Genomic DNA, 24,036 nt, shown 5'->3' with positions numbered 1-24,036 from the left:
AAGTCTCTGCAAACACTGAATTAGCAAATACTAAAGCATTGCTCCTAAGGAGAAATAAAAGGTTAGGTTCCTGCAAGCCTCTGGTCACAATGTCTGTTAACCAATCAACATATAAGCTTGTTTTATGTGTGTATCTGTTTAAAGACACCTTATGTAATATATATTGCTGATGCATTACCATTGAAATCACAGCTGGCAGCACTATACTGCCTAACTGATTGAAGTTAACACATGTAATTTCTCTGTAAGGTACCTCACAGCCTTTGTGGACTTTGTAACACTAGGCAGCTCTTCAGCACTCTGCTTGGGGCTATTTTGAACACTGAAGTCAACAAAAAGCACAAAATGTGGACACTCTGTCTTCTTGCTTTAGGTCTCCTATGTAAACACATGTCTATTTTGTGTGATATTTTCCACATTTGCCCGCCATCACGCCTGGCTAATTTTCGTATTTTTAGTAGAGAAGGGGTTTCACCATGCTGGCCAGGCTGGTCTTGAACTCCTGACCTCAGGTGATCCACCCGCCTTGGCCTCCCAAAGTGTTGGGATTACAGGCATAAGCCACCACGCCCAGCCTGTAGTAGGTGATTTATAATGACACTGATGAGAGGGGAGGTTCTAATGGAAGTCAGGGTTCTTATTTCTGGTAGCCTGTGATCACTGTCATAATTTTCGTTTGTATCTTCCTTCTCATTCCTTGGACTCCAGCTCTGCATGTTTTTTCAACTAGGCTCTGCAATGGGGAATCATTTGAAGCAAGGCCAACCTTCCATAGTTTAGGTTCATCCTAATAAGGTGTATAACAAAGGGAAAAATGTCACTCTTCAATGGTATCACTTTTCCCAATATAATGCTTATTCTTCATGGACAGGGAGGAAGCAGGCCCTACTTGTGCTTTTTTTTTTTTTTTTTTTTTCTGAGACAGGGTCTCGCTCTGTCACCCAGGCTGGAGTGCAATGGCGTGATCACAGCATGGCTCACTGCAGCCTGGATCTCCTGGGCTCAAGCCATCCTCTCTCCTAACCTTCCCAAGTAGCTAGGACCACAGGCACACACTACCACACCTAGCTGATTTTTAAAAATTTATTTATTTATGTATTTTTTTCTAGGGACAGGGCCTCACCATCTTGCCCAGGCTGGTCTCAAACTCCTGGGCTCAAGTGATTCTCCCACCTTGGCCTCACAAAGTGCTGGGATTACAGGTGTGAACTGCCACACCTGGCCTTACTTGCTCTTATTTCAGTAATTATAGTTGTGCTGGTCAATAGCAGATGAAATAAGGGTTCTGTAACCTTCAGTCCATGCTAGTTTAGCAGCACGGGCAGACACACTAGGTCCCCTTAAATAAGTCATGTTGTCATTTTTATCTGCTGCAGAATACTGCATCTTTGAAAGGAATAGGGATAAGAGCTATGAGTGGCTTTAGTAGTTGTGAATCCTTCAGCCATAAGTTAAGATTTCAAGGATCAAAATGAAGAAATGGAATCTCTAAGAAGCTACAGGACTGTAGCAGAGAACAAAATAGCTATTCTCCCACCTCAGTGTTAAGTAACCTGTGTGATACCCAAAAGAAATCTGGACATAAGCTTGCTGCTTCTTGAGGAAGTACAATCAGTTTTAAACAAAATTAACTCCCAGTCTCAGTTAAATCAAACTTTAAATCTGTCTTTCATTTATATAAATATAAAGTGTATTAGCCAGAAGACTTTCTGGAAACATAAACCATTCTCTTGATTGCAAGTATTAAAAACAAGGCACCCTCATTCTCTACCCCACGGCCTGCATTTATCAACACCCACCTGGTGTGAATGGTTATATTTGCTCGAGCAACTTTGAAGGCAGCTAATTTAGTGCCCTTTTCCAGGTTAGATGCAGTCATGTTATGTATCTTCAGCTTTCATTTGACTGGAAATTGACAATGTGCCGGAATTGTAATGTAAGCAGCTGCCATTTTATTTGTATCTACTCACCATATTTTATTTACTGAGGACATTTTTGTGTCTTTGTAAAAATGCACGTATCTTTTTTACTTGTGACTTGTTTTTATTTTAGGAGGGCATCTGCTACTTCATTTAAGTCTGGAAATAATTTCGAAAGTTAGTTGTCAAAATTTGTCAGCATCCCTCATTCTCCCTTCTGTTTCTCTCCCTCCCCCAACACTCTTAAAGGTAGGTAAGCATTGAACCAGAATTTTGTAATTTCATATTCTTTTTCTTAAAAAGCATCCCCCCACACTCCTGCCCCTCCCCCATGGGCTAAGCCTCAGGCCCCTCAAAACCTGGGTCCATCTCTGTCCCCGTGGCTATGTGGGTGGGTGGTCCCCAGACCTGTCTGTCCTTTTCCCCCATAATATAGGCAACCTCTCCTGGCTTTGGAAGCTAAGCCTGTCTCAAATCAAGCCTGAAGTCTGCAGTTGTTGCAGACGCAGGAAGAGCAGGTGTTCCAGTTTAGAGGTCTGTCAGGCAGGAGAATGCTGTCTTACTCAGGGGAGGGTCTGCTTTTTGTTCTATTCAGATTTTTGACTGAATAGAACACCCACATTATGCATGGCAATTTACTCAGTGTAGATATTTATTTATTTAATTTATTTTTTGAGATGGAGTCTCGCTCTGTTGCCCAGGCTGGAGTTCAGTGGCATGATCTTGGCTCACTGCAACCTCTGTCTTCCAGGTTCAAGTGATTCTCCAGCCTTGGCCTCCCGAGTAGCTGGGACTATAGGCATGCACCACCATGCCTGACTAATTTTTGTATTTTTAGTAGAGATGGGGTTTCACCATGTTGACCAGGCTGGTCTTGAACTTCTGACCTCAGGTGATCCACCACCTAGGCCTCCCAAAATGCTGGGATTACAGGTGTGAGTCACCGCGCCTGGCCTCAGTGTACTGATTTAAATGTTAATCTCATCCAAAATATCCTTACAGAAACGTGCAAATATCTGGGCAGGCTGGGGCCCTGTCAGGTTGCCACAATGATATGGTTTGTGTCCTCACCCAAATCTCATTTTGAATTGTAGTTCCCATAATCCCCACGTGTTGTGGGAGGGACCTGGTGGGAGGTGATTGAAGCACGGGGGCTGTTACTTCCATGCTGCTCTCGTGATAGTGAGTTCTCATGAGATCTGATGGTTTTATAACGGGCTTTCCCCCCTCACTTTGCTCCACACTTCTCCTTGCTGCCAGCATGTGAAGAAGGATATGTTTGCTTCTCCTTCCGCCATGATTATAAGTTTCTTGAGGCCTCCCAGCCCTGTGGAACTGTGAGTCAATTAAACCTCTTTCCTTTATACATTACCCAGTCTCGGGTATTTCTTCATAGCAGTGTGAGAATGGACTAATACACACATAATATTAATCATCACACTCTACCAACTGAATTAACTGTTATATCCGTGACTGGCCTACTTATATCTGGGTTCATAATAACCCATTGTTATTTTAAGAGATATACATGCAATTGTATTTTAACAAGCATTATTTGAAAAGTTATTATGTGTCTTATGAACAAAACGTAGGGAATAAAGGGGAAAATAGGGTTTTATCTTTGAGAAATTTGTCATCTAGGTATAATCATGTGATTAAACTACTCACTGAAACACGTCGAAGAGAATTCAAAGGCCAGGCAATGATTTAGGTCAACTCAGTATATAGATTCTAAGGGGTCTTCAAGCGGGGCAGTAAGAAATCCTTAGGAAAAACTTCAGGTGAGTTTTGAGGCTGCATTAAAAAATAAACCCCATAGCAAGTGACTTGATGGGGACCAGGAGGTGGGAATTCCTGTCAGACATGAGCAATATCTGTAGAGATGTCCAAGACACAGTGTGGAGGTCTGGTTGATGGAACAGGTGGGGCTATCTTTGGGGGAGAAGCTGCTGAGAAACAGGCAAGGTGGGCTATGAGCCAGCAACATGGGAATTCAATGTAGTTGCAGAGAGGTTTGAAATTGAGAGGTGGCTTCTCACAGTAGAGAACTGACATTCAGTAAGGACTTCTAACTGAACTAAAGGGAAGAGCAGCTGTGTCCAATAAACAGAATTCTTACTGCAATAGTTTTTCTTTTAAAGCTCTGAGAGCAGTTCTTCCTTATAATGTTAGCCTATGTCTGACTTTGAAAGCTATAAATTTTTTTCTAAGGCTAATTGAGAATCTGCTATATATAAAGGTAATCATTTTAACCTTAAAATGTTTATCTCATTATGCCTCATGTTGTCTATAATAACATGCTTAATTCCCTTTCCTATGTCAGTGGTTCCAAATTGCTTCAAGAATACCTCTAGGGGTGGAGAAGAATCCTCCTGTTTCACAAGTTGGGCTTCTACCTAAAACAGGGCTTCTATCAAAAAGCAAAAATTGGACCAGCTTTAACATTATTTAGTCTGAAATTTAGTTTTAATTATTATTTAGCTGATGATTTAGTCTAGAAGACAGTGTACCTTAAAAAGAATAATTTACTTCATTATTTCACAAAGTCAACATAAAACATTGTTTGAAGAAAGGGATGTCTGATTTTTAAAAATGACCATCGGTTAAAATTAATAGTTATAGAAAAAATAAAAACCAGCTTAATAAAGTTCAGAAAATTTGTGCATGCATGTGTTGGGTGAGGAGAGAGGGAAGGAGAGAAAAGTGATAAAAAGATATTTGATTTATCAGAACATTTGGCTAGAGAATCTTATCTATTATATCTATAAAACACAAAAGGAAACACAGCCGTACATTTTTACAAGTGGTATAGATACTCAGAAAGGCACAAACTAGCCATCAACTTCGAGGGGTTAGAGCGAAAACCTAAGAAGTTAATGTTCTAATTTTTCTGATTTCTATCAGCAATATGTTCAAAAAGCAAAAATTGGACCAGCTTTAACATTATTTAGTCTGAAATTTAGTTTTAATTATTATTTAGTTGATGGTTTAGTCTAGAAGACACTGTATCTTAAAGAGAATAATGTATTTCATTATTTCACATAAATCAGTTTCAAAATAAGGTTGCAAAATAAGGTTGTGATGCGTTAACAGAGACCTTAGGTTGGAAACTCCTAACTTTCTAGCCAAATCTCACTATCTTTTTGTTCCTATAATTTAAAATGTTATTTTGATGACTAGAAATCCATTTCAGATACTCTGGCTGATTGTCTTTCTTTCTTTTCTTTCCCTTTCTTTTCTTTTTCCAGACAGAGTTCTCACTCTGTCGTCAGGCTGAAGTGCAGTGGCACGATCTTGGCTCAATGCACCATCCGTCTCCTGGGTTCAGGAAATTCTCCTGCCTCAGCTTCCTGAGTAGCTGGGACTACAGGTGTGTGCCACCATGCCCAGCTAACTTTTGTGTTTTTAGTAGAGACAGGTTTCCACCAAGTTGGTCTGGGTGGTCTGGATCTCTTGACCTTGTGATCCGCCTGCCTCGGCCTGCCAAAGTGCTAGGATTACAGGCTTGAGCCACCGTGCCCAGCCAGCTGACAGTATTTTTAACCCCTCTTCTCCCCTCAAAACTTTTCTTTATCTAGTCAGTGGTTGTCAATCAGGGATGGTTTTGCCCCCTAGAAGATATTTGGCATCTGAGGTCATTTTTGCTTGTTACAATCAAGGGAGGTGATATGGTTTTGCTCTGTTCCCCACAAATCTCATCTTGAATTGTAATCCCTCTGTGTCGAGAGAGGGAACTAGTGGGAGGTGATTGGATCATGATTGCTGTTCTGGTGATAGTGAGTTCTCATGAGATCCAATGGTTTAAAAGTGTTTGGCCGTTCTCACCTCACTTGCTGTCTCTGTTGCCACCATGTAAGACGTGCCTTTCTTCCCCTTTGGCTTTCGCCATGATGGTAAGTTTCCTGAGGCTTCTCCAACCATGCAGTGCTGTGAGTCAATTAAACCTCTTTTGCTTATAAGTTACCAGTCTCAGGTGGTATCTTTATAGCAGTATGAGAATGGACTAATACAGGAGTGCTACTGGGATCTAGTGGGAAGAGGCAGAGATGCTGCTAAATAGCCTACAGTGCACAGAAAATTCCCCGACAAAGAATTATCCAGCTGAGTTCTAAGGATGGGAAATTCTGGTCTAAACAGATCTATCAGGTCCCATTTTGTATTAGGTATTGGATTGGTTGTCCATTTTTCAATGCATTCTTTGCTGTAAAAAAACAAAAGGCAGCACCTGTGATCTCAGCAGAAAAAAAAAAAAAACATGCATGCAAGTATTTAGCCTACTTTCAAATTATAAATGCCATACTTCTTTTAAATAGTCTTAAAATAAATCACTCCTGTGATTGCAAGTAACATTAACAGAGGCCTTCTTTCCCCCAAGAGAGAAAATCCTGATTAAGGAATTTCTAAGTAGTGAGAATAGCAGGTTCATGAATTCCACATTAAAAGGTACTTTGGTGCTTCATATTTTCCTCTACTGAACTTTAGTGTGGGATTGTTGACGATTCTCATCTGATACTCAGTAAAAAATGATCACTCTAATTATTTGAAAAACGGAGAGCAGTTTATATAAAACTCCCTCATTTGTTCTTAGTATCACCAGTGTCAATGATAATAACCCACCCACAAAGCTTGTCCTTACTGGATTCAAGGAGAACCTTTGTGTTTTGGCCTCCAAGTGGCAGCAACAGCCTCCCTGAAGGCAGCAAATTGAGTGTCAGAGTGTCAGTGAGTACTCAATGACATCTAACCTGGATGAATTGCTTCCCTAACTCTCAGTATATCAGAGGGATACCTGTACCCCCATGTGTATTGCAGCACTATTCACAATAACCATGATATGGAATCAACCTAAGTGTCCATCAATGGATACACAGATAAGGAAGATATGGTACCTATCCACAATAGAATAGCACTCAGCCAAGAAAAGAATGCAATCCTGTCATTTGCAGTAATACGGATGGAACTGCAGGTCATTACGTGAAGCCAGGCATAGAAAGGCAAGCATTACATGTTTTCACTTATGTGTGTGAGCTAAAAAATGTTAATTGCATAGTGTAGAGAGTAGAATGATTTTTACCAGAGGCTGGGAAGGGTGTGTGTGGGGTGGGGGATGGGAGGGATGGGAATGAAGAAAGGTTGGTTAATGGGTACAAACATACAGTTAGATAGAAAGAATAAGTTCTAGCAGTCTATAGTACAATAGAGTGACTATAGTTAACAGCAACATATTGTATATTTCAAAATAACTAGAAGATTTGGAATATTCCCAATACAAAGAAATCATAAATGTTTGAGGTGATAGCTATCTTGATTACCCTGATTTGATCATTATACATTGTACAATACATCAAAATATCACATGTACCCCATAAACACGTACAAATTATGTATCAATAACATTTTTAAAAGTTTCCTTTATTGTAGCAATGATCAGAATTTTCTCCCAGTCCACCTGGGATGCTCCAACTGATATAAGCTCATGAACATAAGCAAAGGGGGTAAGATTTTCATCTCTGAGCGTTTGCAGTAAGAGCATGCTTAAGAAATTAAAAGTTACATTGCTTACAAGTGAAGAGAAGGGATGTCCAAAACAGCCCACTGAGAGCTGTTTGCTTAACTTCAAGTTCGCTTGACCTTGTTTTGACATCATGTGTATGCTCTTATCTGCCTCATGATGAGAATTTTTTCGTCAGCGCCTGCAAAATATTTTGACTACAATGAAAGCTGATCTATCTTGTTTTGTTCAAATGGATTGGGAAACAAAACCATTAGGAAATGTCAGGGATAGAAATGAAGCCGAAATGGATTAACATTTGTTTTTAATTAATGAGTTCTATTGGTCTGGGTCACTGTGTATAAATTGGAAATGCAAGCTACATTTATTTAATCCCAAAAGGTAGTTTAAACTTGTTTATATGTATATTCTGTGATTCACAGAGCTGTTTCTGAGGTTTCACAATGTGCTTTGAAGTTTCAGTGCTTGAGAGGTGATAAAACAGGGTGATATCCAGCTTTAGGAGGAGGTACAGTATGTACAGTAGGCCTCTTGTCCCTTTCAGACTGTGCTGGGGTGGAACGTGACCTCACTGCTATCAGTAGCCTCAGTACCATAAAAGAATGAATGTCCAGAGATCATCACTGGGTCCTTTGATAAAGAGGGCTGATTTAGAATAAAGAAATCCCAGTCAGCCTAAGTAATCATGTAATCAGAGAAACCACATGGGCAAGGAGAGGGAACTCTTAGCTACTGGCGTGAGAGGCAAAGTCCACTCAGGTGACAACACAACCTTTTCTAGACCCTCAAATAGGGAAGCGCAACAAGTGACCCATAAAAGCGGGGCCTAACACTAGGTCCATTTTATAATTAGCTTGCTCTTACTCAGGTACCAGTCACACAGTTTATGTTTCATGCTCTGCTTTCTCCTTCCTGTGGCTTGACTGTTAGCCAGCTTGGAGCTTATTGCCTTCAGAAGCATGGTGGTTTTCCTGGAGAGATGATAGAATGTTCTGCCCCGTGACAATTAAAAAGGAAGGGGCCAGGCGCAGTGGCTCATGCCTGTAATCCCAGCACTTTGGGAAGCTGAGGCGGGTGGATTGCCTGAGGTCAGGAGTTCGAGACCAGTCTGCCCAACATGGTGAAACTTCGCCTGTAATCCCAGCTACTCCGGAGGTTGAGGCAGGAGAATCACTTGAACCCAGGAGAAGGAGATTGCAGTGAGCCAAGATCGTGCCATTGTACTCCAGCCTGGGCAACAAGAGCAAAACTCCATCTCAAAAAAAAAAAAAAAAAAAAGGGTGATAAGTACATCTTTGATCTTTAATCCTCATTGCTACATAAGAGAACACTGTCATATATATTTTTATTTATTTATTTAGAGATGGAGTCTCGCTCTGTTGCCCAGGCTGAAGTGCAGTGGCGCAATCTTGGCTCACTGCAACCTCTGCCTCCCTCATTCAAAGGATTTCCCTACCTCAGCCTCCCAGAGTAGCTGGGACTACAGGTATGTGCCACCATGCCCAGCTAATTTTTTGTATTTTTAGTGGACATGGGGTTTCACTATGTTGACCAGGCTGGTCTTAAACACCTGACCTCAAGTGATCTGCCCGCCTTGGCCTCTCAAAGTGCTGGGATTGCAGGTGTGAGCCACTGCACCCAACCTTTACTTTTCATATTTAATCCTATCTCTGCTTGACTGAAGACCAGTGGCTTTCTGGAACTTTTACTCAATTCTCCGACCACTTATTGATGAATGGAAGCTCAGTGGGCCGGAAGTCACCACTTGCTTTTGCCTTCCTGGACCTCAGTCTGAGTGTGGGAGCTTATCCCGGAGAGGCTTGATTTTGATGCTACATTCTCACCTAAATTCATCAGTGAGAGAAATTCTGGTAAATTCTTAGAGCCGGAGGAGTCTAGGGGATTGACATTGTTTTACATTTGAAGAAGTTCAGGACAAATAAACAAAAGTGGTTGTGTAAAGTCACAAGGGCATTGAATGAATGAGTCAAGATTTGCTTGAGGTCTTTTGGGTCCCAGTTTACCAGTCTTTTTACCACACTGCCTGAACGAAGTTATGTAGTGTCACGTTTGGGCAATGCAAAAAAAAAAAAAAAAAAAAAAAAAGGTGAAACAAATAGTCACAGTGAATTATACTCAGGTGCCCAGGACTCACCTACAAAATGCAAATTTATTTTATAGTGTGGTTTCCATGAACATATATCTTCAATAGTCTTTCCTGAAACTAGACCCCTAATTGTGCCACCCAGACAGGATATTTTAAAGCAAGAACCACTGGCCAGGCACGGTGGCTCACGACTGTAATCCCAGCACTTTGGGAGGCTGAGGTGGGTGGATCACTTGAGGCCAGGAGTTCAAGACCAGCCTGGCCAACTTGATGAAACCCTGTCTCTACTAAAAATACAAAATAATTAAAGAACCACCGCTGGTGTGATTTAAGCCCATGGGGATTCTTAACCTGGGCCTGTCATGAGTTTTACAAAGGGTTTATCATTTCGTGAAGCTTCTACCGTAAGTCTCCTTCTATAGGTCGGGTCTGAAGGAGCAAGTCTCCTAGCAAGGGAGATTCGTAGTCAGTAATGAGACTTAGTCGTCAGGGGTACTCTGTCGACCTTTGCGGAAAATGCAGAATGAGGAGGCTGGAACAATAGGCCTGCTGCTCTGCATCTCTGTGGTGTTACGTGGGATGGAAAATGAGCTTCAAAGCCTAACATGTTTCAAAACCCGAATCAAGCTGAGCCTCCTCCTGTCAGCCCACTGAGAGGCTGTTACCACTAACAGATGGAGATGACGCTTTGTTATTTTGTAGGGAAGGGGTGGAGGGATCCTGTTGTTTTGCTTCTAAAGTGTAAAGCTTGCTTTTGTGGTTGTGTCATCCTCACCAAAGGCCACATATTTGTATGTATATGAAATGTCCCAAATAGGCAAATCTACGGAGACAGAAAGCAGACTTGTGAGTGAGGGGATGGAGGAGGATGGGTAGGGAGTGACTCCTATCAGGTAAGGCTTCTTTTTGGGGTCATATGAAACGTCCTGAATTAGATGGTGGTGGTTGTGCAACATAGAAAATATGCTAAAAACAATGAGCTGTTTACTTCTAGATGGTGAATTTCATGCTTTGTGAATTATATCTCAATAAAAAATTAATATATAGTTGTGCCATCTTAAGATGAAAACAGGTGAAAAGTGATGGCTCTGCAATGCTCTGGATGACCATCGTGGCAGCTTATGCTTATTGTGCACCAATTATTGTTCTAAGAGCCTGACCTGTGCTCACCCATTTAACCCTCACAGCAGCCCCCGAGGGGGATACTATCACTACTCCCATTTTACAGATGAGGGGACTGAGGCACAGAACAGTCCTGTGACTCATTCAATGTGACACAGCAGGGGCATGGCAGAGTCAGGCTCCTCACCTGGCAATCTGGCTCCCAGGTCTGCCTCTGGTCTGCGGTGCAGCACCCCTTCTGGATTCCAGCAAGGTCACTGCAGGCAGGATACTGGAGACCATCAGAGAGTTCACATGAATGTGGGAGCTTAAGGTGACCCAGTCTTGGGTGTTGGCATGGGCTTCGTCTGCAGCAAAGGTTATTTGCACAAACAGATTAGCCCACCTAACTGTTGTGCCATCGCAGTGGCTGACGTTAATGTCAATCCACCCTATTTGTTCAGAGCTGGGGCACACAGGTGTTTCTCGCTGCAGATTGGTCTGTACCCACACGCCTCCACCCTTCCAGGAGACCTTCTGGTGGGTGGGAGGGACGAACAAGCTTGGCACTCACTTCTGATGCAATATTGGCAGCTGTCTCAATGCATGCTGACCTTGAAGGTTATTGTGAGCACACAGTACCATCCAATTTAGGTCCTCTGTAAGAAATACACTGTAAAGCAATTTTGCAAATTGTTTTATGCTTTAAAAATCAGACATCTGATCTCTGGGTGCAAGAAAAATGAGTCACTTTAAAGATCTTAAAATGACCTTCGCTTTAAGTCAATAATGCATAGAAATAATGATCTAGCTACTTCCTATTTTGTTGACTACTTCAAAATATATAACGTCCAGTGTTCTAATTTATCCTTAGATTTCCCTCCCTCCCTCTGTCCCTCCCTCCCTCCCAACAAGTGAAACATAGGTAACTGCTTGGTACCTGGTGCTCTAAGCCATGTGAACTGAGAGCTGAGACAGGGTAGTAGGTAAGAAGAATACAAGGACTAGCACAAATCCATTGCTTGGATTTGAAGCCCTGCATGGCTACTCATCACTGGTGTACCCTTGGGCAGGTTTATTTAGGCTCTCCCTGCTTCCATTAGAAAATGGAAGTGTGGGCTGGGCGTGGGGGCTCATGCCTGCTGTAATCCCAGCACTTTGGGAGGCCGAGGCAGGTGGATCACTTGAGGTCAGGGGTTCAAGACCAGCCTGGCTAATGTGGTGAAACCCTGTCTCTACTAAAAATACAAAAATTAGCCAGGCATGATGGCATACACCTGTAATCCCAGCTACTTGGGAGGCTGAGGGAGGAGAATTGCTTGAACCCAAAGGCGGAGGTTGCAGTAAGCCGAGATCACGCCATTGCATTCCAGCCTGGGCAACAGAGACTCTGTCTCAAAAAAAAAAAAAAAAAAAAAAAAAAAAAAGTGTAAAATGGTGACAATCACAACACCTACCTCAGAGTGTTGTGGTGAAGTTCAAATGGCCCAGCAAGTGCAAAACACTTAAGGGTAAGCATTAAGGCCTGCATTATACCTGTGATTTATCTTAAATCTAGATACTTAAGTCTGATAAATGAAAAATTAAAATGCAACAGTAAGCCAGTCCTTGTACTCTTCAGAGTGTGTTCCATTCATGATGTCATTTGATTATAATATGGTCCCCATTTGACCCACGGGGAAATCGGAAGTGAGAGGGGTTTGTTCAACATCACACAAGGAATTCGTGTCTTAGTTGCTCCAGAACTCAATTTTCCTAATTCCTCAGCCAGTTTTATTTACTCTCAAAAATATTTTTATATAATTTTCATTAATTTCTTAGTGAGAAATTTACAAGAAAAAGAGAGTGTGTTTCAGGATTCAAAAATATTTGAAGATCAAACAACAGAGGCACATTGTTGGAGGGACAGAGCTCAAGTCCAGAGCTCCAGCTTCTCTGAGTTCACAGCGGCTGGAGAAAGCCCCTGTTGGGCCCTGTTTGTTCATGGATTACAGATTGTTGGAGCTTGTAGCAGTATCAGGGATAGTCAATCTTAACTTTTCATTTTATGGATTCAGAAACATTTCCAGGGAGTTGGAATGACTTTATTGAGGTTGCTAAACAGGTCAATATAAAACATGAGAATCCAACTTATTGGTCTAGTTCCAAGTCTATTTCCTTTCCATCTTAACACATTCCCTCTCACGGAGAAGGGAGGATACTCAGTGCTCCCAGGATGGCATCAGAACCAGGAAATGGCCTCCCTCCCAGCCTCCTTGTGTGTTTCTCTCCCACCTCCTTACATACTGCACTGTAAGGCCCCATCTCGCTGGAGAAGCAGGGATCTGCCTGCCACGCTTTATAATGTCTGAGGTTCATGTACACATAGCAAATTCACTGCAGTTCTCTATTCCTGGGTTACAGCAAAGCCCTCTCTTCTGCATCCAGTTCTCTCAAAGCATATTTCCTTCCATCTAACCACCAGACTTGGCAAATCATTTAATGTTTCTGTGAATCAGTTTTTTTACTAGTAAAATAGGTACAATTCCATACATTTCATAAAGTTTATGAGAGGATAAAATGAACTAATAAATGTATATGCCATGGCACCGTGTCTGGTATAGAGTTAATATTGTTTCAGTATTATTATCCAGGACTGTTCTTCGGATTCATCTTACTATGAATGGATACTCTCTTGGTGGGAGTCGGGACAAGAGATTTGCTCTGGGCTCCATATCCCGCAGTCTTGTATCTCTGGCTTCTGGTTTACCCAACTTCTATTCTCAGTATTCTCAAGGGAAGTTTTACTAACCCTTTTTTGATGAACCCCTAAAGGTACTGGCTAGGTTTCTTTTCTGATTAGAAGGTATGATCAGAGACATAATTTATATTCATCCAGAATGCTAAAGAGAATTGTGCATGCCTCCTGTCAAAAAGAAACATGCACACATGACATTGAGAAGTCTCCAGAAGCAGTGAGGGGGTAGGTTCCATTTTTCCTGGCTATGCCCAGGCAGTGTGCTGCCCCTCCGGACGGAGAGCCCAGTGTCAGAAGAGCGTGTGCTGATGCCTTTTCTCAGGAATAATGCACAAGTCTTTGCTGAACTCTCTGCATTCTCTTGGCTGGCATCTCTATCAATAACAGCACACAATTATTTAGCGCTGGGGGCTTAGCCTAGCACAGACTTTTCATACCCAAATGAAGACTCACTTGCTTGCCTTCATCTGCTGCTCAACTGTGTACCTCTTAATAGTAGAGATTATCTTGTTCATCCTTCCTTTTCAAATAAATCACTGAATGGACAAACTCTAAAGCAAGGGAAACATCCATGAACAGGGAACAAAAGGTGTAACTTACTGAACTCTCCAGGCTTAGAAGATGAGACTTGGCATGACCTGGCGTTACCTTATCTTGCACTGCTCTCTCCTTTGCCCTCAGTGTGACCATCACTCTGGCCTTCTTTCATTTCCCTGTGCTCGTCATGTCCAGTCCTGCCATGCAGGGCGTGTGGTATCGTCTGGCAGGTTGTGTAGCACCCAAGGCCGCCTTATCAAAGGGTGCACTGATGCTGTTGAATACAAATATCATTCAAGCCACAAACCATGAATGGAATTTTAAATTAAAATTTCTTGTAGCCTTGTTAAAAAAGTAAAAATAAAACTAACCAAAAACCAAGTGAAATTAGGAATATGTTTTATTTGACCTAACATATCAAAATAGTATGATTTTAACACGTAATCAGTATAAAAATAATTGAGATAGTTTATATTTTTTACACGAAATATTTAAAATCTAATGTGTATTTTGTAGCATAGCACATCTCAATTAGTCACATTTTAAGTGCTCAGTAGCCACAGGCATCTGGTCACTATGGTATCAGGTGGCATAGGGTTCTGCCATGAACACTGAGATGATGTATTATAGAATTGTCTAAAGAGTTTTCTGGAAGCTTGCAGTAAAAAGTCTTGCTCTAACACAAAATTAGTAAATTATGACAATTTTCCAATGGAGGCAAAGGGATCGAGGAGTTGGTAACTGTTTTCTAATCTGCACACACATGCTGTCTGGACCAGTGGCCTTGCTACCATGAGGCTTTTGCACATGCTGTTCCCTCTGCCTGGAAGCCACCTCTGCCCCTTACCCTTTGGTTAACGTCTGCTGGTGTTACTGTTAAATTGTCACTTCAGTAAGGTCTTTATCCTATCTTGTTGCAGAACTCTATTTCTTTGCTTATAGCACTTATGAGGATTTGTAATGATATATTCATGGGTGAGATGATTTGATTACATTCTGTCTCCAACACAAAATGGTCAACTCTAAGAGGGCAAGTTTAATTCTGGTTTTGCTCATTGTGAATCTCCAATTTGGAGCATAGCACTTGGTGCAGAGAAGCTCAGCAAAGATGCCCTAAGCAACTGCCTGGCTGGACCCACAAGTCAATGGCAACCAGCCTGAGCCATGTGAGACACTCATCTCCCATGACTCTGGATATAGGCGCCTTCTTCTCGGCCACCAGGAAAAGGCAGAGGTGAGGATGTCATCCAGGCCTTCTCAAGGAAGAAAGCTGACTGTCCTCTCTTTCATGGCTCATAGGTGTTTCTCATTTGATGTGTGTTGAATGCGGCTGGTTGGTTTCATCTGAAGCTATTCCCTGGTCTCAGGTGCCCTATGTCTCTTTAGAGCTGAATAACCTTGAGTTTTATCTTTGACTCATTCAGGAGATTAAATCTTTAATGGCCACTTAAACACATTTTTAAAGTAGGTCAGTTGGTCATAGGGAAAGCCAGCAAGTCAGCCGATAAAACACTCTAAATCTTGACATCTACAGGACTGTGTAAGTACTTATTTGAAATCTGGGAGATGGCAAGCTGGAAAATGTACTTCATTGCTTCATATACTATCTTCTCCCTTCCCATCCTCTTAGGATTCCCATCAACAAATAAAATCCAGGCCAGTCGTGGTGGCTCATGCCTGTAATCCCAGCACTTTGGGAGGCTGAGGCAGGCCAGTTGCTTGAACCCAGGAATTTGAGACCAGCCTGGGCAACATGGTGAAATCCTGCCTTTAAAAAAAAACAAAAACAAAAAAAAAAAAAACCTCAAAAATTACCTGGATGCACACCTGTAGTCCCAGCTACTTGGGAGGCTAAGGTGGGAGGATCACTTGAACCTGGGAGGCAGAGGCTGCAGTGAGCTGAGATCTCAAATCTGCACTCCAAGCCTGAGTGGCAGGATGAAATTTTGTTTCAAATAAATAAAATCCACACACAGATCAGTTACAAATAAAAGCTGTAAGATAAATTATGGACACTAGGCAAATTCTTTTAGCATTTTAATTTATTTAGCAAATTAATTAGCATTAATTATGTGTTTATAGTGTTTAATATAATGGTTAAGATTTGGAGCTCTAATGTCAGACTACCTGGGTTCAAATTCACTAGCTATGTGACCTTGGGCAAGTTACTTACCATCTCTGGGGCTCAGTTCCCCATCTGTAAAAATGAGAATTTACCTCCTAAGTTCTGAGGCTTGCATAATGTGTGATACACAGGGTGATCCATCCCAGAAGTTATATTTAACTTTTCAAGAAGTTTGTATCTATATGACATTATAGAGCTGGTTAAAAATGGACACTTCAGCCAAGCATGGTGGCTCATGCCTGTAATCTCAGCACTTTGGGAGGCCAAGGCGGGCGGATCATCAGGTCAAGAGATCGAGACCATCTTGGCCAACACGGTGAAACCCTGTCTCTACTAAAAATACAAAAATTAGCCGGTCATGGTGGCACGCCCCTGTAATCCCAGCTACTCAGGAGGCTGAGGCAGGAGAATCACTTGAACCCGGGAGGCTGAGGTTACAGTGAGCAACCAGTGAGATTGGGCCACTCCAGCCTGGGTGACAGAGTAAGACTCCGTCTCAAAAAAAAAAAAAAAAAAAAAAAAAATGGACGCTTCAGGTCATTATTGTGCAGAAACAGCCTCAATTTAGGGGAGACAAACCAGGTCCACTAATATTTCTTTTTCTTCTTTTTTTGAGACAGAGTCTTGCTCTGTCACTCCGGCTGGAGTGCAGTGGTGTAACCTCGGCCCACAGCAACCTCCACCTCTTGGGTTCAAGCTATTCTCATTCCTCAGTCTCCCAAGTAGCTGGGATTACAGGCGTGTGCCACCACTCCTGCCTAATTGTGGTATTTTTTAACGAGAAGAGGGTTTCACCATGTTGGCCGGTCTGATCTCAAATTCCTGGTCCAAGTGCTGGGATTACAGCTGAGCCAATGTGCCTGGCCTAAGAACCCACTAATATTTCAGTTGTTCCTTGAGTTCTTGATAAGGCCTTACTGAAAAAAAAGTTTTAACCAAAAAAATGCCTTCCATTACTAAAGTGAAAATAGAACTGGTGACTTTAGGGTGTTGGGCCAGATCTCATTGAGGCCTTTAAATTTCAGGCCCGTCTCTGAAATTTAGAATTCTATATCTTATGGCTAAAATAGTTAAGTAGGAAAAAATAGGTAAGACATATAAAAGGCAATAGAAGTATTTCATAAGTTAGGAAATGCTCAGTGCTCATATTAGCCAGTTTATTCCAACCAGGCTCTAATGATCTTGGAGGATAATTTGGCTCAGCTGGGGAGGTAAAGCAGCACATCATTATTAAACACTTTCTGCTCTAATTTCTATCAGGCTTGACAACCTGCATGTAAGGTGGTTTCTTACATAGTAAGATTAAAAGGAAGCTGCCTTGAAGTGTCTTGATCAAGACTGTGTCTTGTACAAATCTGCCTAGGCGCCTATAAGCCCCACAATTGAGATATACTCCTTTGTATGGAAGTATTCAGTCTCAGGCAATATCATGTTAAAATGGAAATTTTCCTCCCCGACCCCCTCCCTTACCCTAAGAGAAAGTGTGCACTCAGCTATTCTCAGCAACAGCTTCCTTGGGCTGTCTTTGACAGGGGTTCTCAACACCAGGCCACCAGTCCGTGGCCTGTTAGGAACTGGGCCACACAGCAGGCAGGTGAGCCAGCCTTACCACCTGAGCTTCGCATCCTGTCAGATCAGTGGGGGATTAGATTTTCACAGGAGCACGAACCCTATTGTGAACTGAGCATGCGAGGGATCTAGGTTGCCTGCTTCTTATGAGAATCTAATGCCTGATGATCTGAAGTGGATCAGTTTCATCCCAAAACCATCCCCTCTGCTGACCCCACTTTCATGGACAAATTGTCTTCCATGAAACCAGTCCCCAGTGCCAAAAAGGTTGGGAACTGTTGGTCTTTGACACTTGGCAATGGTAATTGTGGGAAGGACACACAGGTTTTTACATCAGAGCCATGATGTAGGAAAAATTCTCTCAAAGCATGTTTTCCTGCTACTCTTTTTTTTTTTTTGAGACGGAGTCTCGCTCTGTTGCAGAGGCTGGAGTGCAGTGGCGCAAGTTCTGCTCACTGCAAGCTCCGCCTCCCGGGTTCACGTCATTCTCCTGCTTCAGCCTCCTGAGTAGCTGGGACTATAGGTGCCCGCCACTATGCCTGGCTAATTTTTTTTTGTATTTTTTTTAGTAGAGATGGGATTTCACCATGTTAAGCAGGATGCTCTTGATCTCCTGACCTCGTCGTGATCCACCCACTTCGGCCTCCCAAAGTGCTGGGATTACAGGCATGCGCCACCACGCCCGGCCATTTTCCTGCTACTCTTATACCACCACCACAATCACCAACACAGAAGACTTCTGTGACCAAATGTGTGGGGGTTTTCCTCACACACCAAGCAGTGAACATCAGTGGGGTGTCTTCCAGTTCAATTCTGACACTATCTACTTGGAGATATGTCAGATCCCACAAGCTGGGGGCTCAGTCCTATAAGACTGCTTCCCATAACCCCAGACACCAGTGGTAGCAAGTCCAGGCTTCCTGAACTTGTAACCTACAGGCTTTGAGTTGGGGTTTCCACAATTCCCTCTTTGGGTTCTATTAATTTGCTGGAGCGGCTCACAGAACTCAGGGAAACACTTACATTTACCAGTTTACTAGGAAGGATATTGTAACGGATACAGATGAGGAAATGCATAGGGCAAGGTATGGGGGAAGGGGCGAGGAGCTTCCATGCCCACCCTGGGACACCACCCTCCAGGAACCTCCACGTGTTCACTAGCTGAAGCTTACTGAACCCTGTCCTCTTGGGTTTTTATGGAGGTTTTGTGATGTCAGCATTCCTTCCTCCAGTGTATAGGGCAGGACCCTCTTTTGGGAGGGTCTTAGGACCTACAATCAGAAAGGCGGGGGAAGATTAGAGTCCTGCTTTGGGGCCAGTGGAAGGAGGACAGGAGAGAGATTCTATATCCTGAGGCCTGCCTATGAGGCCCAACACCCCCACCATGATAACAAAAGATGGTAACAAGGTCTATGGGAGTTATGAACCAGGAACTGTGGATGAAAAGCAATATATAACACAAACATCAAAGCTTAAAACTGGACCTTTATAAACAAATTTTTTTTTTTTTTGAGATGAAGTCTCGCTCTTGTCACCCAGGCTGGAGTGCAATGCCTCGATCTCAGCTCACTGCAGCCACCACCTCCCAGGTTCAAGTGATTCTCCTGCCTCAGCCTCCCAAGTAGCTGGGGTTACAGGTGCTCACCACCACACCAGGCTAAGTTTTTTTTTTTTTTTTTTTTTTTTTGTATTTTTAGTAGAGAGGGGGTTTTACCATGTTGGCCAGGCTGGTCTCGAACCCCTGACTGGTGATCTGCCCACCTCGGCCTCCCAAAGTGCTGGGATTACAGGTGTGAGCCACCGTGCCCGGCCACAAAATTGTATTATCTTTACAAGTTCTTCAAGTTTAGGGTTTGTTTTCTCGCTTATAATGAGGGGTAGTATTAATAGACTACTCATTAGGGCTGCTACAAAGATTGAATTATGTGATGGCTGTAATGCAGAAGTACATAGTTACTCAAAATAATTGTCATTACTCTGAGAAGTGGAGTGGCAAATTATGATAGAGAAAGACTGAAGTTCAGATTAGGGGCCCTGCCTGGATCTGCTGATCCAGAAGACAGGAGAGAGCATGAGGCCATGGGTTTGTGAGTGTATGGCGAAGAGGCCTGGGGAAGAAGAGGGGAGGGAAAAGTAGAGCATCTGGCAAAGGGAGAAGGATACCAGCACAAATATCACCGACTTTAAGCTTCAGACTTATCACAGCACCTGGGTGACGTATGTGAACTAGAATTAATAGAACGATAATGATGTCAATACATCAATCACAAGGTAGGAAAAAAATAATGTACTGCATGTATGGAAAACAACTGTAACATGTAATCTAAATTTTATGTAAATTCACTGATTTATGCAACCTGCTTTGACTGCCCAGTATCGAGCTTGCTAGGTACTGTTCTAAGCGCCAGGGGGATACAGTGATAAGAATAACAGCCTGTGGTCACGGAGCTCACATGCTTATGGGGGAGACAGAAAGAAACCAATAAATACGGTATCTATCAGGTAGTGATGAATGTTAAGAAGAAGAAAAAAGAGGGTAAAGATATAGGAAGTGTTGAGGGATGGTATTTTAGATAGGGTGATCAGAGAAGTCCTCTCTAATATGGTAAAACTTATTAAAAAACAAAAACACTCTTCATTTGTTCAACTTACTGAACACACCCATTTGGAGTACCAATTATGTGCTAGGTTCTGTGCTAAGAGACAGTAACACAGTCATGGAGAAGAGCCACAAATTCCTTCCCTTTCATGGAGCTTTCATTCTTATGGAGAAGAGGAGAAATAAATGTATAAACAAATAACTTCATATGGTATAAATGTGTAAAGGCAATATATAATAACATGGGGGAATATGATAGAATTGTTCTTTGGAGGTGGGAGCAGGGATAGGAGAAATGGGTGAGCAGTTGTAAGGCAGAATTAACAACTCTAGGCTGGGTGCAGTGGCTCATGCCCTGAGCTCAGGAGTTTGAGACCAGCCTGAGCAACATAGGGAGACCTTGTCTTTATTCAAAAAGTAAAAAGAAATATAAAAAAGAATTAACATCTCTAGGGGACTTTAACAAATACGTGATAAAAATTATAATTTAGACTGGGCGTGGCAGCTCATACCTGTAATCCTAGCATTTTGGGAGGCTGAGGTGCAGACAGCTTGAGCTCAGTTCAAGACTGGCCTGGAGAACATGGTGAAACCCGTCTCTACAAAAAACACAAAAATTAGCCAGGCATGGTGGTGCACGCTTGTAGTCCCAGCTACTTGGGAGGCTGAGGTTGAAAGATCACCTGAGCCCAGGAGGCAGAAGTTGCAGTGAGTTGAGATCGTGCCACTGCACTCCAGTCTGGATGACAGAGCTAGACCCTGTCTCATAAAAAATTGTAACTTTTTTTTAACATGTAATATGTGTATCTGTGGTCCTAGAACATCTTTAATACATCAGAATATGTTAATAAGAATTTGTTCACTCTGATGGTAGTTTCTTTTGCTGTGCAGAAGCTCTTTAGTTTAATGAGATCCCATTTATCAATTTTGGCTTTTGCTGCTGTTGCTTTTGGTGTTTTAGACATGAAGTCTTTGCCCATGCCTATGTCCTGAATGGTACTACCTAGGTTTTCCTCTAGGATTTTTATGGTATTAGGTCTAACATTTAGGTCTCTAATCCATCTTGAATTAATTTTCGTATAAGGAGTAAGGAAAGGATCCAGTTTCAGCTTTCTACTTATGGCTAGCCAATTTTCCCAGCACCATTTATTAAATAGGGAATCCTTTCCCCATTTCTTGTTTCTCTCAGGTTTGTCAAAGATCAGATGACTGTAGATGTGTGGTATTATTTCTGAGGACTCTGTTCTGTTCCATTGGTCTATATCTCTGTTTTGGTACCAGTACCATGCTGTTTTGGTTACTGTAGCCTTGTAGTATAGTTTGAAGTCAGGTAGCGTGATGCCTCCAGCTTTGTTCTTTTGACTTAGGATTGTCTTGGAGATGCGGGCTCTTTTTTGGTTCCATATGAAGAGTGAACAGGCAACCTACAGAATGGGAGAAAATTTTTGCAATCTACTCATCTGACAAAGGGCTAATATCCAGAACCTACAAAGAACTCAAACAAATTTACAAGAAAAAAACAAACAACCCCATCAAAAAGTGGGCAAAGGATATGAACAGACAGTTCTCAAAAGAAGACATTCATACAGCCAACAGACACATGAAAAAATGCTCATCATCACTGGCCATCAGAGAAATGCAAATCAAAACCACAATGAGATACCATCTCACACCAGTTAGAATGGCGATCATTAAAAAGTCAGGAAACAACAGGTGCTGGAGAGGATGTGGAGAAATAGGAACACTTTTACACTGTTGGTGGGATTGTAAACTAGTTCAACCATTATGGAAAACAGTATGGCGATTCCTCAAGGATCTAGAACTAGATGTACCATATGACCCAGCCATCCCATTACTGGGTATATACCCAAAGGATTATAAATTATGCTGCTATAAAGACACATGCACACGTATGTTTATTGCAGCACTATTCACAATAGCAAAGACTTGGAATCAACCCAAATGTCCATCAGTGACAGATTGGATTAAGAAAATGTGGCACATATACACCATGGAATACTATGCAGCCATAAAAAAGGATGAGTTTGTGTCCTTTGTAGGGACATGGATGCAGCTGGAAACTATCATTCTTAGCAAACTATCACAAGAACAGAAAACCAAACACCGCATGTTCTCACTCATAGGTGGGAACTGAACAATGAGATCACTTGGACTCGGGAAGGGGAACATCACACACCGGGGCCTCTCATGGAGAGGGGGGAGGGGGGAGGGATTGCACTGGGAGTTATACCTGATGTAAATGACGAGTTGATGGGTGCAGCACACCAACATGGCACAAGTATACATATGTAACAAACCTGCACGTTGTGCACATGTACCCTACAACTTAAAGTATAATAATAATAAATAAATTTAAAAAAAAAAGAATTTGGCCACAATTAATTTCTATGTATGGGAGTATGAAAAAAATTGCTGGGATATTGTATATATCCCCCCACACTTTTTAAAAAACCATTTCCCTATTGATGGACCTGATTTTTCCCTCTTTATGGTCCCCTAGGACTTGAGTATTTTAAAGGAGAAGCTAACATTCTCCATACACTTCACTTACTTGAACCATCTCAGCATATCCACCATGTGCTGACATCTCTAGCTAAATGCAGTATGCTTAATATTGTAGTTTAAGGCACTCTGGTTATTTCTACAATAATCTTGAGATCTTTACACAGTCCAATATGGCTACCCTTACTCTCCCAAAGTGAAGGCTTAAGGTTGGCTTTGTTACTGGGACAATGTTTAAAAAATTTGTAAATGATCCCAGACACAGAAAGCCTTATGAGGTCTTTTTTCAATGGTTCTGGCTGGAGAACTTCAGGATGGATTCCTTCCAGCCATTTTGAAATCGAGTCAAAGTCTCTTGTTTAGAGAGTTCATTCTTAAGATATTTTGTCCCCATTATTTAGTTACCTAAAAACGTAGTAATCTGCTCTCCTCAGACTTTAACTGCTTTTCCAGGTAAACACTTCTATTTCTATAGCTTGAAGTGATGATAAATAATATGTTATTGCTTTCCTTTCTGTAAGTCCAGCCTGCACCACATTCACTTATCAATAACTTACGGGCAGCTCTGCCTACATATCCCATAGGCTGAGAAACTTAATGGAACTCTTATTTCCCTTCCAATTGGTTCTACCTCCTGTGTTTCTTCTCTTGGTTAATGATTTCCTACTTCAGTCACTTCAGCTAGAAATCTAAAGGTCATTGTCTTTCTTTTACACACCCCTCTCACCAACTGCTGGTGAGTGAGTCCTATTGTTTCTACTCCTTAACGTCTGCAAGATCTGGCCTCTTGGTCGGGCACAGTGGTTCATGCTTGTAATCCCAGCACTTTGGGAGCCCAAGGTGGGTGGATCACCTGAAGTCAGGAGTTCGAGATCAGCCTGACCAATATGGTAAAACCCTGTCTCTACTAAACACACACACACACACACACACACACACACACACACACACACTAGCCAGGTGTGGTGGTGTGTACCTGTAGTCCCAGCAACTTGGGAGGCTGAGACAGGAGAATCACTTGAACCCAGGAGGTGGAGGTTGCAGTGAGCAGAAATTGTGCCACTGCAGTCCAGCCTGGGCAACAGCAAGACTCTGTCTCAAAAAAAAAAAAAAAAAAAAAAAAAAAAAAAAAAAAAATTCCGTCCTCTCCTCACCATGCCCCAACTGTTGTCTCAGTTCAGCCCTCAATTATCCTCTTGTGCTAGTTGTAACTTCATCCTTCACACAGTTAACTGAGAGATCTTAAGACACAAATCTGATTATTTAGCACTGTGTTACTTAAATTCCTCATAGGTTTTCAGTCAGTG

Source organism: Chlorocebus sabaeus, chromosome 13, assembly GCF_047675955.1.
Source record: "Chlorocebus sabaeus isolate Y175 chromosome 13, mChlSab1.0.hap1, whole genome shotgun sequence".
In the NCBI taxonomy this organism is placed as follows: Eukaryota; Metazoa; Chordata; class Mammalia; order Primates; family Cercopithecidae; genus Chlorocebus; species Chlorocebus sabaeus.
The sequence above is the reverse complement of the archived record's forward strand: the minus strand, read 5'-3'. Positions refer to the sequence as shown.